Source organism: Sceloporus undulatus, chromosome 1 (assembly GCF_019175285.1).
Source record: "Sceloporus undulatus isolate JIND9_A2432 ecotype Alabama chromosome 1, SceUnd_v1.1, whole genome shotgun sequence".
Classification (NCBI taxonomy): Eukaryota; Metazoa; Chordata; class Lepidosauria; order Squamata; family Phrynosomatidae; genus Sceloporus; species Sceloporus undulatus.
Window position 1 is genome coordinate 57256139 of NC_056522.1, and position 17217 is coordinate 57273355.

At 38.9% G+C, this 17217-nt stretch overlaps 1 long non-coding RNA gene across 2 annotated transcripts in view; it reads right to left on the reverse strand.

Moving 5' to 3' along the window:
• The window catches only part of LOC121930004, a 57106-nt gene that overhangs the window by 516 nt on the left and 39373 nt on the right, over nucleotides 1–17217 (reverse strand). The window contains exons 2-3 of one of the 2 annotated variants that reach the window (XR_006103795.1): nucleotides 3717–3812; nucleotides 1901–2015 (exon numbers count right to left, since the gene is read on the reverse strand). This is a non-coding gene — a long non-coding RNA (uncharacterized LOC121930004). Of the gene's footprint in view, nucleotides 1–1900; nucleotides 2016–3716; nucleotides 3813–17217 lie in introns of those variants that run through there. The other variant, XR_006103796.1, reaches the window with a different exon arrangement.

A 17217-nucleotide genomic window follows, 5' to 3' on the forward strand; every position in this document is an offset into this window, starting at 1 on the left:
TAGGAAATGGAGGTTTCTGGAACCAAATTCTTCCTTTCACCTCTGCCAGTAGGAAGACCTCTGATTGCCATGCTGCATAGCTTAATGTAAACCTCTGTTAATTAACAGAATCCAACCCAGCCAAGATCCCAAGAAAGAAGCATGTTCATCCTGCAACATCAAATTGAAAAATGACAGAAACTTGATGGTCAAAGATGGAGGAATGAGAAAAATTGGTTGCTTACCTATAACTAATGTTCTTTGAATATCGTCTATGCATTCACACATATAATAGCTGACTAGAATCTTCCAGATACCTCACATTCCTTTTAAACACCTCTTTGTGCTGACTTATTCTCAGTTCACACAGCTAATAAAGTGGCAGAGCAACAGGGAGCCATCTATTAGCTACCAAGATGAGGTAGGGTGGTTTGTATGAATGCACAAATGAGCACGTGAAGAATATTAGTTACAGGCAAGTAACTCATTTTTTCATCGGGGTCTCTGTACATCACACATAGGAAAAAAGTTTAAGAAGCATACCAGAAAGAGTCTGAAAGGAGGCACATAATAATAATATGGAGAACAGCCCAGCCAAAATTGGAAGCCTGTGCCCAAGCAGTCACTTTTCAGAGGTCTGGGATTGGGATGCCTTGCACAAGGGCCACTGAAGTGGCTGTTGCTATCGTTGAGTGGCTGCGTACAAACTCAGGCTTAGGCAACAGAAAATGATGGAACTATGATTGTGAAATGCTTAGGCACTTTCAAAAACTCATATGTAAGGTGTATCATTTTAGTAACCCATTTCAATAACATCTTCAGGGATAATTTGGAAGTCTAGAAAAAGCCTGAGTATGCCAGGTGTCAAATGCCAGGGCACTTCTGACATCTGGAGTATATAACAGCATATCCAGAAGTGATGAAGGATTAAAGAAAGTTGAGAAGAAACAGGTTGCCTAACTGTAATTCGAGTGATATTTGTGTGCTTGCACATATTGGTCATTCTGCACCTGCATGGAAATTTTCAAAAGCTTCTAGAGTGGATTTTGGCAGTAACCTGCTCCTTCACTCACACAGATATGAGCCATGCATATGTCTGCCAGTAGTAGACCTAGAATAAAGGGATAGCATGAAGAGGGGAGGAGAACAGGTTATGACTGCACAGATGACCACTCAAAAAATTAGTTACAGGTAGACAACTTCTTCTGCTTCTTCTTCATCGCTTCTGTGATTCACACATACAGGAGAATAGCAAGCTAACTCACTGCGGATGGTGGATCAGGACAGACAACAGGACTGCCCTACCAAATACTGTATTGGCTCAGGACCAAGTATCTAGCCTATAATGAGACAGGAACGTAGATGGCTGTGACCATGTAGATGTACAGCAGAGTTTCAGAAAAGGAATCCCTTTAGGATGTGATGCTGAGATGGCCATCACTTGAGTCAATTGAGCTTTAATCCCTTGTGGAAGCAGTTTCCCAGCAAGGTGGAAAACATTCACCACCAAATGGGAGAGATGCCAAGACAAGATTGCTGTCCCCTTCTTATGCATGCCATAGACAGATAAAGAGTTCTTCCAGAACTCTTTAGTTTGAGCAATATATTATAGGAGCATCCTTCTAACATTTAAGGTGCATGAAAGTTGGAATAACCAAAGGGTAGTTGAGATGGAAGGTGGAAACCAGCTTTAGGAGGAAAGATAGGACTACCTTGTCCCTATGAAAGGAAAAGTAAGGGGTGTGGTCTGCTCTATAAGCAGAAGTGAAGGCAACAAGAGAAAGGAAGCCCATTTTGTCAACTGCTTGCAGGCAGCAGACATCACATCGCTGAAAGCTCCAAAAACAGTGGACTTAGAAAACAATCAAGATGAGGGTGGCCATGTTTGCATGGAGTATCCTACCATGAGAGATGGAGAGAAGAACTGGGTATCTCAAAAAACAGTGAAAGTTGTCACCAGACAGCCTGTGAAGTTTGGGAACCATGGTGTGAGGAGTATGACATTTGCACTGTCTTCCTTGGTGTTTGTGATGACTCTGGTGTGAAGAGGAAAACAAGGAAAAGTATATACCAGAGGTCCCATCCCATGTGAAAAGAAACATGTCTCCTAGAGAGCCCCTGGTCTGAAAGGCTAGGATTACTGCCAGAAGTCTGAGCTATCTGGAAGATGCAGATCCATATGTGTGATGCAGAGACCACAACAAAGAACTGCATTCCAGGAGTATGGGGGGGAACATTAATTGCCCACCCCTGCTTCTACAGAACTTTGGTAGAACTATCTTCCCATTTATGTTACAGGGCACTAATGAGAATTTGCACTAATCACTTTTTCATCGGAAAACAAGAGTTTTTAAAAAATGATCTATAAAACTAGGAAAAATGGGAGGCAAAAATAGGTTTTCATGAAATGGATCATGTAGTTCACCATTTCTACAAGATGTATTTTTGTATTACTGTATTACAGAGAAGGTAAAAAAAAGCCTTCCCAATTGTTTTAAAGTTAGTGGCAGCCTTTTATCTTCTTAAAAGGAAGCCCTTATAACTACTTCACTATGCATATTTTTCTCTCATATCCAGCTCTCAACATAAGTGATCCAATGCTATATAGGGAACTATATGGAACAACTGCAATTAGACTCCATGAATGGTCAGAGTATTAGGAACAGGAAGGGACAGCAATGGGTTACAAACGGAATTCTGGTTTATGTCCACTTAAACATGCAGTTTGGTGGAATGCTTTGCTTAAGGCTTTCCTGGCCCTTCAACTACTCACCCTTATCAACAACATTCATCCTTGGTGATGGGGTTGGTATTTTGTGTGTACAAAAGCACGCCCTAAGGGAGAGCCATAAACGAAGATAATGGAACAGGAAGTCACCAGGCTCATGCTGGGCTAGGGAGCTGCTGAAACAAGCCTTTGAGATGCCCTGGTATTGGCCTTGCCCCAACAAGCTCCTTGGCCCCTTTCCTTACTACAGTGCTTTCTTCCGGCCTCAACTAGTACAGAACAAACAAGCACACAATAACATAGCTACTCTGCTCCTAGGCTGTAGAGTAACAATTGGATCTACACTCTTCCAAGATAATCAAACAAGTCCCTGAACACAGGTTGACTCACCATAGCACAGCTCTAACCAATACTATGGAAGAAAGAGCCTTACAGGCCTGTATAATTCATTTTAAGCACCAGAAAACTGATTATTTTCATCAGGTGCAGAGTTCAACATCTTCAGAAACTGTTCATTTCCTAACAAGTTCCTAGCTCTTCTGGAAAGACATGCAGCCCTGAAAACAATTGCCCAGAACAAAATACTGCCCACAGTGTCCTTTTTCTTCCACAAAGGGGAAAGACCAATTAAGATAGGCTGTTCATGAAAAATGAGGGAATTTAAATAACAACTGAGATATTTTTCCTGCTAGAATGGCTGAGGTATCTATCAAACCCCCAGATAATCTGTGGGGTATTAAGCTGACTCAGGTGGTTGATAAAGTCACAAAATACAGTCAGATTTGGGTATATGTAACCTGGGGATGAAGTGTCTAGAAAAAAAGGCTAAAAACACATGTAGTGGGAAGAATCTTGCAGTGACAACCAAGTATAATATGAAGGTAAGTACCTTTCTCCTGCTCTCCTCTTTAAAAAACAACAACAGATTTCATGGTATCTTTGTAAGATCATTGGAAACATCAAGAACATCCCCAATTCAACTTCCTTTAAAATAAGGTACAGTACTTACAGATCCAAAGTGTTGTTTTGTCCAAACATGCCTCTCCTCTTGACTCTGAAGTTTCCTGATGGCATCTAACAGCATCTGGCCAATGGCTTCTAAAACCTGACAAAGGAAGCTCTGTGTGAATTATGAATCAGGATGCCACATGGAAATGCATAAAGAAAACCACAGTCATATGCAAGGATACAAGCAACAGTGAATATAAAACAAGAAAACTAGGTTTTCTACAGTGATGAAAACCTGAGCATCAAGCCACAATTCAACAGAACAGAATTGTCTTTGAAAGGTTCCCTCTAAAAATCAATGAATTTATTTGAAGAAAACCTTGAGTTTTGATAGCTCAAATCTTTTCTAGATTGTAAGCCTGATGGCAAGGAACCGTCCAATTAAAAAGATTGCATGTACAGCGCTGTGTAAATTTACAGCGCTTTATAAATAAAGGTTAATAATAATAATAATTATTATTATTATTGTTGTTGTTGTTGTTGTGGTGGTGGTGGTGGTGGTGGTGGTGGTGGTGGTTGGAGGGGAGTGCTTATAGGCTGTTCAATTTCTTGGTAAGTAATTGCATTGGGACAGAAGATTTCCATGCATTATGTAGATATGTAGATATTCTACTCTCTTACTGATTATGGACAGAGCTTGGAAATAACTTGCTACCAATAACTAGTGGGCTAGTACTACTTTTTCAAATAACAAAGTATAACTAGTATATCAGTACTTAACAAAATGAAATAATTTATTATGGCACATGGCCAAGCACTTAACAAACAGCTTCACTATAACTGCAGGTATAACTGCAACTTTTAAACTTTTGTAGTAATAATAATAATAATAATATCCCGCCTCTTCCGTTTGGGGATCGAGGTGGGTAACAACAGAATTTATGCAGTACACAATACAAAAACAATAATACCCAGAAAACCCTGACCCAACCCTTCCTCACAAACTATAAAATTGACATAATAAAACATGATTAAAATATATATCAGTCCTACAAGGTTATTCTACAATCCGCAAATGACGAGGAGATATAGTAGGAAGGACGGGTACAATCGGTTCTGGGCAGTTATCACTCAGAGAAGGCGTGCCAGAAGAGAAAGGTTTTTGTCGCTTTTTTAAAAACCTCCAACGAGAATAATTAGTGAATCTCTTCCAGCAGATCATTCCAAGCTTTATTTATTTATTTATAATTTTTTTAATTACATTTTATTCATTAAAACATACGCACATAGTAACATTGATTACACAAACAAAACCACAATACATTACAATACATACACAACAGAAGCTTCCTTATAAAGTCCAATAGTTTGTGATATGAGAGTTTTCATACATTAATACATATTTCATTTTGTTTTATTCTCTACTTGCCGTTTTGTATTCCTATTATTCTAAAACGTATTTCTTATTTCATACTCATAATACTCTGCTATTGAGTAAACGTCAGTTTCTATACGTACTTATCTTATAAAAATATATACTTGATTTTACCAAACAAAATAAGTGGATATCTTTTCCACCTTAACATAATTTATTAATGATTCCCAACATTTCTTCCTTTTACACCAGTTTCTTCCTCTAATCAAGCAAGTAAGTTTATCCAGTTCCATAAACTTCAATAGTTTCATTAACCAATCTTCCCATGTAAGATGTTTTTTCCCTTTCCATTGAGATGCCCATACTATCCGAGCTGCTGAAATCATATAAAATAGAAGTACACCGAATTTATCTTCTATATTGGAATCAGAGATCATATTTAATAGATAACATTTTGGTTCTAATTTAATCTGACACCCCAATATATTTTGTATTTTTCCATGAATTTGGGTCCAGTATTTTTTTGCACATTCACAGTACCACCACATGTGTACAAATGATCCCGGTGTTTTTTCACATTTCCAACATAATGTTTTATTATTGTTATATATTTTTGCTAATTTTGTTGGTGTGAGGTACCATCTGTTTTGCATTTTGTAATAATTCTCTCTTATTTCAACACATACTATATGTTTTAATCTTTTAGACCACGTTTTCCCCCTGTTCTAAGGGTAAAAAAAATTTTAAATCCTGGGCCCATTTAATCATGGAGGGTTTCACATATTCCTTGTGCATTTCTATTTTAACAAAGTACTTATAGAACAACGAGATTTTTTTTGTTTGTTTCTCATCAAAAATGATTTTATCAAAATCTACATTATCTACTTTCACTCCCACTTGATTGTTGTCACAGTTAAACCTTTCTTTAATTTGTCTATATAAGAACCAATTTGAAACAATTCCTTCCGCTGTCAATTCATCCTGGGTTTTTAATTTTAGAGCATTAGTAGTTTTGTCTATTTTAACCAGATCTTTGTAAGTTAACCATTTATCTTTGTACATTTCATCCTTTTTATGAAAGGCCTCATTTATTGAAACCCAAAATGGCAATTTTTTATAGATCAGAGGCTTAAATTTGCACCATGCTCTAAATAAGGGCTTCCTAATACAATGGTTAATGAATGCATTATTTATCTTAACTTTTTCATTAAAAAAGATATGCATGCACATCATATAGTACACCACCCATTTCCCAATTCAAAAGATCTCTATTATCTATCTTAAACCATTCAATTAACCAGTCAAAGCAACAGGCATAAAAATAAAGTTTTAAATTAGGGAGTCCCAGTCCACCTCTTTTAACATCATCCTGCATAATCTTAAATCTGACACACCGTTTTTTCCCTCTGCAAATGAATCTGGTGATGTCTTTATTCCACTGTGTAAATGGTTTTACATTGATTATGATGGGGATGGTTTGAAATAAAAACATGATCTTTGTTAAAACTTTCATTTTGATTGTGGCAACTTTTCCGAGCCATGACAAACCCAATTCCCCCCATCACTGGAGGTCATTTTTAATGTCTTGCCAAACCTTAAGATAATTGTTGTTATAAAGATCTACATTTTTTGTTGACAACCAAATACCTAAATATTTTATTTTTTCTTTAATTCCATAATTAGATATCATTTCCAAATTATATTTTTCTAGATTGTTTAGATTCATCACAAGAATAGAAGTTTTATCTTTATTAACCACAAGTCCGGATATGTCACCAAATTGCGCTAAAATTTTGTTTAATTTAGGGATATGATCAATTGGATTTGACAGTGTAAGAACCAGGTCATCTGCATAGGCTTTGAGCTTTGTCTCTTTCCCTTTAATTTTTACCCCATATATACTCATATCATTTTTAATCGTATTGGTAAGTACTTCCAAAATTGAAATGAACAAAAGGGGAGAGAGTGGACATCCCTGTCTGGTACCTTTAAAGATTTAATTTTTTTTAGATTTTTTTCCATTTATTATTAGACTGGTTTGTTGTTTGGTGTAGATCTGATCGATCCAACATTGAAAATTTTGTCCTATATTCATTTTTTTGTTATTTCTTTTAAAAATGACCAATTAACTCGATCAAAAGCTTTTTCAAAATCCAGAAAAACCAGGGCTAATTTATTCCCGAATTTTTTTCCGTGATACTCAATTATATTTAGTAGAGATCTTACATTATCCTTCATTTTCCTACCTGGTAAGAAACCTCTTTGATCCTGACTAATCCAGTCTTTTAATATTTTTTTTAATCTAGCAGCTAATATAGTCGCAAATATTTTGTAGTCAGCATTAAGCAAAGCTATTGGACGATAATTTTTAGGATCAAGATTGTCTTTATCCTGTTTTGGGATCAAAGTAGTGTTGGAATCAGACCAGGAATCTGGTATTTTTCCCAATAGAATATTATTCATCGTTTTTTGCATGGGAGCTCTTAGTTCCTCTATAAAAGTTTTATAAAATTCGGCTGGGAAGCCATCAGGACCAGTGGCCTTCCCAGTTTTGCTTTGCTTAATTGCCTCTCTTACCTCTTGTTGAGTTATCTCTTTATTTAGTAGATCTTTTTGGTCCTTAGAAATTTCTGCAATCCTTTTATTATCTAAGTATTTCTGAATAACATAATTATCTGTGTAACTTTTTTTTTTGAATAATTGAGTGCAATAGTTAACAAAGATTTTTTTATTTCACTTTATCATAAACAATATCCTTTTAATTTTCAAAATTTGTTTCAATTGCTGTTGTTTCCTTAATTTATAAGCCAAGAATCTACCTGGTTTGTTTGCTGATTCGAAATACTTTTGATTTATAAATTTAAATTTTTGTTTAATTGGTCCGCTAGTAACTGAGATATTTGATTTTGTATTATTTTAATGTCCCTTTGTATCTCTTTATCTAATACAATAGTTTGCAATTGTTTTTCTTTATTTCTTAATTGTTCTTGTAGATTCCCAATTTTTTTATTTATTTCTTTTTTCTCTTTTCCGTGCCTTTTAAAATAAAAAAACCTCGCATGACTGGTTTCATTGCATCCCATACTTTATCAATCGTTACTTCCCCATTTAGATTTTCTTTGAAATAATTAATTATTTCTATTTTTGCCTGTGTTGCAATTTTTTCATCATATGGTAAAGTCTTGTTCAGTCTCCAATCATAATTCTGATTACTCAACCACATTTCCATAACAATGGGTCTATGATCTGAGATTATAGCTGGAAATATGTCAACTTGTTTTACCTTTGGGCAAAAAAAATAGATGAGATTAGAAAGAAATCTAATCTGGCCCATGAGTTATGTACATTTGAAAAAAAAAAGTACAGTGGGGCCTCCGCATACGCGGCCTTTTTATAAGTGGCTTTGAGCGTACGCGCTCAAGACGCTGGGCGCGCACGGGGCAGAAGGGGCGGCGCATCCCGTTCAGTTGAATGGGCGCGCGGCCGTTGCGCCCCGCGCACCTCTGCACCGCTGTGCACGAGCCCCATTGTTTACAATGGGGCTCGAGCACAGGCGGAAATCGCCATACGCGGCGGGATCCGGAACGGATCTCCCGCGTATGGCGAGATTCCACTGTATAATCTTTAGCAGATGGATTTTTTAATCCCCATATATCATGTACTGCACAGAAATCTACTAAATCAAAAAAGCTTTTAGGCAATTTGCCTTGTTTTGGCTTGATTTTTTTAAACAGAGAGTCTGTCTATACTAGGTTCCCACACACCGTTCCAGTCGCCTAATAAAATAACTGCATCAAAAGAAATCTTTTTCACCTTATTCAATAATTTTTGATAGAATCCTTCTTTTTTTCTCATTTGGGGCATATACTCCTAAAATTAAGGTTTTATATTCATGTATATTAGTTAAAATACCCACATAATGGCTCTTTGGGTCGTTTAAAACTTCAGTTGCTTCTAATCTAGAATTAATATATATAGCCACCCCTTTTTCCCTTTTAACTGAAGCTGCAACAAAACATTCTCTTAATTTAAGATTCTTTAAATAATGTGTCTCTACTTTCCTGATGTGTGACTCTTGTAAACATATAAAATCACATTTCAAATTCTCTAAATAATGAAAAACCCGCACCGCTGGTGAGGCTGGTGTTCTGGGGCTTGGTTTTATAGCCGGTCCTGCCGAGGGAGAAGATGGTCCGGGTGTGGGAAAACACATCCAACACTCTCTCCCCGCACCGCCGGTGAGGCTGGTGTTCCGGGGCTTGGCTTTATAGCCACTCCCAATGCTCTCCTGCCATCCTGCCGAGGGAGAAGATGGTCCGGGGGTGGGAAAACACATCCAACACTCTCTCTCCGCGCCACTGGTGAGGCTGGTGTTCCGGGGTTTGGCTTTATAGCCACTCTCAATGCTCTTCTGCTGTCCCGCCGAGGGAGAAGATGGTCCAGGGGTGGGAAAACACACCCAACATTCTCTCTCCGCACCAATCATTCCAAGTTTTAGCAGAAAAAGATCTCTGGGAGGTCACCACCAGTCTGGTCTTTCTTGGTTGTAAAAATTTTTTCCCGTAGGAACGGAGTGTACAGGAAGGATTAAATGGGAGGAGGCGTTCTTTCAAGTAGACTGGACACAAGCCATGTAGGGCATTATAGGTAATAACCAACACCTTGTACTGTGCCCGGAAGCTAATAGGCAGCTAGTGGTCAGACCTAGATTTTCTGGTGACCAGTCTGGCTGCCATGTTTTGTATCAATTGAAGCTTTCAGATGCGGCACAAGGGTTGCCCCATGTAGAACACATTACAGAAATCAAGACGAGAGGTTACTAGGGCATGTAAAACCATTTCTAGCTGCTCCAGGTAGGGGCACAACTGGCGTATCAGCCAAAGCTGATAACAGGCGCTCCTCGCTGTTAAGAAGAGGTTTAAGTGCTGGTTTGCACTATGCCTTCTGCTGCTGCCTCATACTTTGTTTTATGCAGCGCTGCAGCTCACTCATGTAGATGAATCAAATTTTAGATAAATTTGATAAGACAAATAAGACTTAACTATAGATTTTCCTTAATCCAGAGTCACCCACAGTGATGGGTTGAGGAAGAATAGTTAACCAGTATACAGAAGACTGCCTGGTTAATACTGGTATATTCCGAGTTGAGGCTAAGGCTTGCTCTCTCTGGAAATCCAAAAGAGATTTCTTTCATTCTGATAACCTAGAGAGACAAATCCAAATATCACCCATGACAGCTTCACTCTACTACCTTCTTCCTTCAGTTTAAGCAGCATTGGACTATGGGAGACTGCCAATGAATACCAAATGCATAGGCTATATAGTATTTCAGGGGAAGGAAGTAGCAAACCCACCACTAGGTATCCCTTACCTAAGAAAACCCTATTAATTTCATGAGGTCACCATAAGTCCACAGGCAACTTAAAAGTGTGTGCACATCTGCACGCACACACAGACACACACATAGATGTTTATCACACTATGCTCTGAACTTCTCTGCCTGAGAATTCTAAATACCCCTCCTTAAAACTGCCAATCCCAGCATGCAACAGGAGGCAGCTAGAGGAGTCACACTGGAATAGTACCTCTTTAAGAGCATAGTGTGATAAACATCATAGAGACACAGACTGACTCTGAACAAAAACAGGATCTCTCACTAATCACTATGTGTTCCATGCAAATGACTAACCATGAGAGAGGTCCTAGTTGAAGATAACAAACTGGCCATTAACAACTGAGCTCACCAACAAGCCCTCCTTAAAATAATTTACTTTGACAAGCTTAAGCATTACCATGGAACCCTTCACAGATTTGGCTATTAAGCTTTCCATTTAAAAGCTTGGAGGAAGAATCCATCCAAAACATTTCTTACTATTTCATGGAAACTAGTCCAGGGAAACTTTTTCAGAATTGCTCAGTTTCTCTGCTGGTTAAAACTGTTCTATTTTCACCTCATATGTATTATCACAGTCTACCATTAAATCATCTCTTATTTTACTGCACTGAGAATTACTGTCTTAAATTTGTTTAGGACCTCCCGTTCTAAAGCCTTTTGTAAACATTATCAACTATAGACTATCACTGTTCCAAACACCACTCAGTTGCCTCCAGATTCATCATGTTGCTGCACAGCTATGGAAGAAAACAGGTTGTGACAGGAAATTAAAGCTTAAGGTAATCAGGCTTTAAAGAAACAGGGGAAATTTTCAAATGAGCCTTGTTGTTCATAGAAGAGCTTACTCAATATAAGTATGGCGAGTTCAGAGAGGAGCAGCTGTTTCCTCAAATTTATAGTACCCACTTCAGGATATGAGCACACCTAACAAAACAGTAGGTTGGCAGCTATTAGGTTCATGAAAACTACAGGCAGTTACTTTTATGATGTTAAAATACAGATATAAGCTAAAACACATCAACCACTACTTTGCAGGATTTGGTCAGCAAATTCTGGTCCTTAATGTCATTTTGGTGCAAATGAGTAGCAAGTAAGACTCACATTTTATTTTTCCTGTTTAGCTTTCAGTATCTTGGCACTGTAACAAAACTACTACTACAAATCTAAAGGAACAGTCTCCATTATTTTTGGATCAGATATTGTCTGCCCCCAACCCAAGTAGCTGCAGTCAGCAGAGTCCAGAGATATTCTTCATTTTTGCTTTGCTCTAGAAAGTTTCCATTGACTGACCAAGGAAAAGGCAATTATCAAGCTTTGATCAGGCAGGCCAAGATTGTATGTATGAACAGAAAGAACATAAGTACAGTATTTGCTTGGGAAGGGCAACTAGACATTCTAATATCATGTTTCAAGGTATCAATGATAATATCAAGGTGAATTCAATGTCTGAAAACGTGTGTCTCAAAATATTTTCATATTCCACTGCAATCAAGGCGAAAGCACCTAATGGCCAGTTTCCAACATTTGTTCTCTTTAATCCAATCTGTAAACATTCATCTGAATACACTGGAAATAAAGTACTGTAGAAGAATCCTGATGAGGCAGATTGGATTATATCTCTTCAGGCTTTGGGCAAAGGAGATCACCTCTGAAAGTTCACTAACGTAAGTATACACACACACACCACCCCTAGCACATCTTAGAGTGAGGGTGTGATTCTGGTCTTCATTCATCTAGTTGGCTGTCTGTAGGGAGGTTTTAAACCAGTGAAAATATGGTTCATGAACCTGAAGTGATGCAATCCATTCTATCGCCTCATACCGCTGCTTATATAGAGCTTTTTTTCATGTTTTCAGAAAGTCAGCATGCAGGCACAACAGGATGATAATATGAAAAGAGCTTTTGCTTAATTTTTAATAATTTCAGTTGAATTCTGCAAGACAAGCAAACAGGCTTCGGTGGGGTGGGCGAGTGGATAGGGAGGACCTGTTCTTCAACCAGATGCAGCTTCTTAGTAGTTTTTGCTCCACACTAAAGGTATTTCTATTAGGAATGTGAAAATATGTCATTCTCCCCACTGAGATAGTCATTCAGTTCTTCTGTCCACATTATGGTTATCAAGGAGAGTACAGTGTGCCCGCTTCATATGTGGGTGCATTATACGCTGCTTTCAGCATATGCTGAAAGCAGCACCGCTTCTTCTGGAGCCATGCACCAGAAGAAACAATGGCATGCACGCACCACTGCCACACGTCGCCGCAAGCACAAGCCCCATTACAAGTAATGGAGCTTGTGCTTGTGGCAGCGTGCGACAGTGGTACGCACACGCCATTATTCCTTCTGGTGCATGGCGCCGGAAGAAGTGGCGCTGCTTGAGCATACACACTTTTTGTTTTACACCGGGGGGGGGGGGGGGGGGGGGTCCGGAACGGATTCCCCGCGGAAAACAAGGGCGCACTGTATATTTTCCCTTATGAAATGCACTGCAAGCTTTGCAGATACACAGAATTCCAAGCCAAGATGCACTCTGTTCTGCTGGCAATCTTAAAGAAGTGCAAAATTGGTATTTCCATATGAAAATGTGAATCAAATGAATGTATTTCCTAACCTCAATATGTGTAAATCTAAAATTCAGCCAAAACATGTGTCTTTTATGTGTGTTTGTGCCTTCAAGTTGCCTGTCAACTTATGGTGACCCCATAAATTTCATAGAGTTTTCTTAGGCAAGAAATTCTCAGAGGTGGTTTAGCCAAATCCTTCCTCTGAAATATAGCCTACAGCACCTGGAATTCATTGGCAGTCTCCTGTCCGTGTACTAATAGGGACTGGATCAGATACCTTTGGGGTATTTAAGCCCTATGTGCCTTTTACCTTCTCCCATCTAAATAAATAAATAAATAATAATAATAATAATAATAATAATAATAATAATTTTTATTTATAAACCACTATTCTGTGTTGATCATAGCGGTATACAGGTAAAAATTGCAATATCAAATACAAAATACAGGATAAAAATTGCAATACATAAATAATAATAATAATAATAATAATAATAATAATTTGTTTTATTTATATACCGCTATTCCCAAAGATCATAGCGGTGAACAGCAAGTAAGTTAATTAGCAAGTAAGCTAATTTGCCCCCAACAGTCTGGGTACAGATTTTAGTGACCTCGGAAGGATGCAAGCCTGAGTCGAGCTTGGGCCCTTTTGCTGGTCTTGAACTCGCAATCTTGTGGTTTTGAGTGAATGGCTGCAGTACAGGCATTTAACCACTGCGCCACCAGGGCAGTCAATAAAACGTCAATAAAAACATTTCAAAATATAGATTAAAACCATACATCAAATCCAGGCCAGCTAAATGTGCTCGATAATGCTGTACATATAGGGGGGAGTCATATATCATCAAGGAGCATCGGTATACCTACCATTGATCCCAACACTGCATTCACACACTACTGACAGAGGCTGCAGTAGACACAATTTTCATCCTGGGCTGGCACCAAAAGCTGCTCCAGGACTGGAGGTGAAGTTCACTTAAGGCAGAGGTGGGCAAATTGCAGCCATCCAGATGCTGTTTGACTGCAACTCCTGTCAGACATAGCCAGTATAACCAATAATGAGGAATGATATAAGTTGCAGCCTAACATCTGCAGAGCTACAATTTGCTCATCTCTAAGTTAAAGAGCACTTTGCCCACTCCTGAATTAAAAGGCAAACAGGCACAATCAGGTTTGAGAATCCAGGTCCTTGTTTTAGTGGTGGCAGTAATTTTAATCATGTGGTAAATGAAGGCAGGATTGAGAATTTACTTGTTTGCTGGCTGGCATATACTCATTCACCTGCTAACTATTTCCAAACTCTCTCTTTGTGAAAATGTGAGAATATCAAAGATGTAGACTACTGGGAACTGGTTTGTGGAAGGAATACCTAACCCACTAGAGAAGAGAAGAGAAGTTTCCTCAAATGAGTCCAGGAGATTTTTCTAAGGTTGGTTAACAAGGAAAGATCTCAGAATCTCATTGCATGCATTTATTTTAAGAGTACTTAGAGAATATTTATCGCTTTGAGAATTTCATTTCCTAGAATCCTCTACCCAGTAGTCATAAAGACTGAGAGTTCTAGGCGACACAGTCCAAAAAATTAATTTCTCCCCAAAAAGTAGCCTTACCAGAGAGAAATTCCAAAATTAATCTGTGACAGAAAAGACAATCAAAACTTTCAAGGTGCAGAGAAAATCAATGGGAATTAATCCACTAAGCTTCCTAGGATCTATTTTTACAGTCTGTTCCTCAACAGACTGGTGATAAAGGCTGGTATTGGGGCAGAGTGGGGGTGTGGTGTCTGCATGACACACGGCGGGCAGGGTCACAGCACTCCTGTGACACTGCATCCAGATGATGTAGTGCCAAAGGAGTGCCAAAGAGCTGCAGTGCTTGCAGCTATGGTGCCCCTTCCTCAGAGAAAATTAGGTGTCATGGTTTTTGGTGTTGATAGTTGAAGTGCTACAAAGGAAAATACCAGAACTGTGTTAAATTTCTTGCATAAGAAGAAAATCTCTTGGAACTTTCTAAATTGCTGCTTGTCACTTTTCACATAGATTATAACCCACCCACCCCCGCCTTCCTTCTTGCCAGAAAGGAGACAGCCATACACAACTTCACTTACATACCATGTAGCTTGGTCCTGCAACCTATGTTTGCTGTAGAGTAAATCTGTCATATTCATGTTGCTCCAGCAGATGGAGCTTTAGCTCCAGCCATAGCAGACGTATCTTGTAAGGATTATCATGTTTTTAAAAGTGGAGGGAACCCACACAGATAAATCCCCCAGGCCCTCTTTATTCACAATTGTCCATGGCTTGAAGATACATTTTTTTTAATTCCAAAAAGCAAACCTTACAATTTGTGCCATTTTATATACATTTTACAGTATTATATCAAGCTATATAATGGGACTTGATCATCCACAGATTTTGGTATCCAGGTTGGATTGTGGAACCAAACGCCAGTGGAAAACTGGGATCCACTATATTAATATGTCTGTTTCAAGGAAGGCACAGCCACACACGACCCTCTGCATGATTCATTACCAAAGCAAATTAGAGGCAAGAGTGTAGAGAACACACAGTATCATATTCTACTTATTGGCCAGACAAGTCAGAATGAGTTGGAGGATCTATTACAACAGAAAAACATGGCTATTCACCCCTGTAATTCTTGTGCAGAATCTTTAAAACAACAACATAAGACAACTTCAGGACAACCAGCCTACTCCTTTAAGCACTGTCATAGGGCATTCTACACACCCTTTGGAAAAGTACATGACACATTTTTATAAAACATCTATAAGTACCTCCAACACCATACCGAGTAAATGGTTCTTCTACAAGTATCTCTATCCCCCCCAACAACCATACTATTAAAATTCAAAATCTCACATCTTACACTGTGAACATCACATTGTTCCTGAGAGTATTTTACAGACTATGTGAATTTTATTGTACTCCTACCTAATTAGTTAACACATGCAAAGGGCCCTGCTTCATTGGGAGAGAGTTTACAAAAATGCAATGTGCACTTTTTAAAAAGAAGAGACACATCCTGCTAGGAGCTTAGGCAGGAACAAGACTGAGGCCCAGGGGGGTTAGCTCCTCCCTACATAGGGGCCGGTCTTTTGTTTACTGTCCCTGCCTACAGGAGCGAATAGGAGGAGCTTAACCCAGAATACAGGAGGTTAGGACCCTGTCTGCTGTGAAAAGAGAAGCTCAACTTGTATATGCAAGAAGAGGCACAGCAGTTTTTTTATAGGGGCTGATATAAGCCATCTTCACTACCTAGAAACTAGGCAGGAACTAGCGCAGGCTAAGCACTCTACACCTTTGGATCCAAGTAATCAGAAGTTACCTCTTCTGATATGCCAATTAGGGCTGGTGTTTGGATGTAATCTGATTTCAGACTCAGTCCTCAGAGGGTAACATTTTATCATTCCAGCACCTAACCAGTTAGCAGCCATCTAGCCAATAGCGTGCACAATGCAGAGTGAACCCACCTCAACTGACCTTTCTGAGAAAAAATTAAGCAAAGCTAGCCCATTTTAAGAGATGTAACAATTATTTAGCTGCAGATATTGTTGATGGCATATGCCCCTAGAATGACTGTCTCTCCCTACAGAGTTCCTCAGTTACCATGAATATGACTCCTTTGTTTTAACATAACATCATTTCCTTTGCTTCCTTGAGTGAGGAGAAGTCTGAACCTTAAACAGTGTCTGCAAACACAGCCCAGGCCCCGCCTACTTGCGTGCCTGCAGGCCACCAGGTGTGGCTAGGAATGGCACAAGCTACGCACTAAACACACCTTTGATGTGGAGCTGAAAGCATGTAGCTGGAGGGCATGAACAGCACGCCGCCTGCCGCCATGCTGACTTTATACACAGGAATGCAGGCTGAAACCACAGGCCAAGAAAGGCAAACACACTGCATTCCACGCAAGGCAGAGAACAAAAACAAGCAGCCAAGCCCACGTGTCCCCCATCTTGCCTTCATACATGCCACATACAGACCTCTATTGCTGCCTCAGTCATGAACCCAAATGAGGAATATTAGAGCCATCAACATATCCATTGCAGCAACAGAAATAGGATGAGAACTAAGTAAATCTTTGCATAGACAAACACAGAAAAGCCGTTTGGATAGCAGCAGACTATTTTGAACTAAGAACAGCTTAAAGAAATATGATGAAATCAAACCCCCCCTCTTGCTTAAAACCCAGCTTGCAAGCTTGTTCA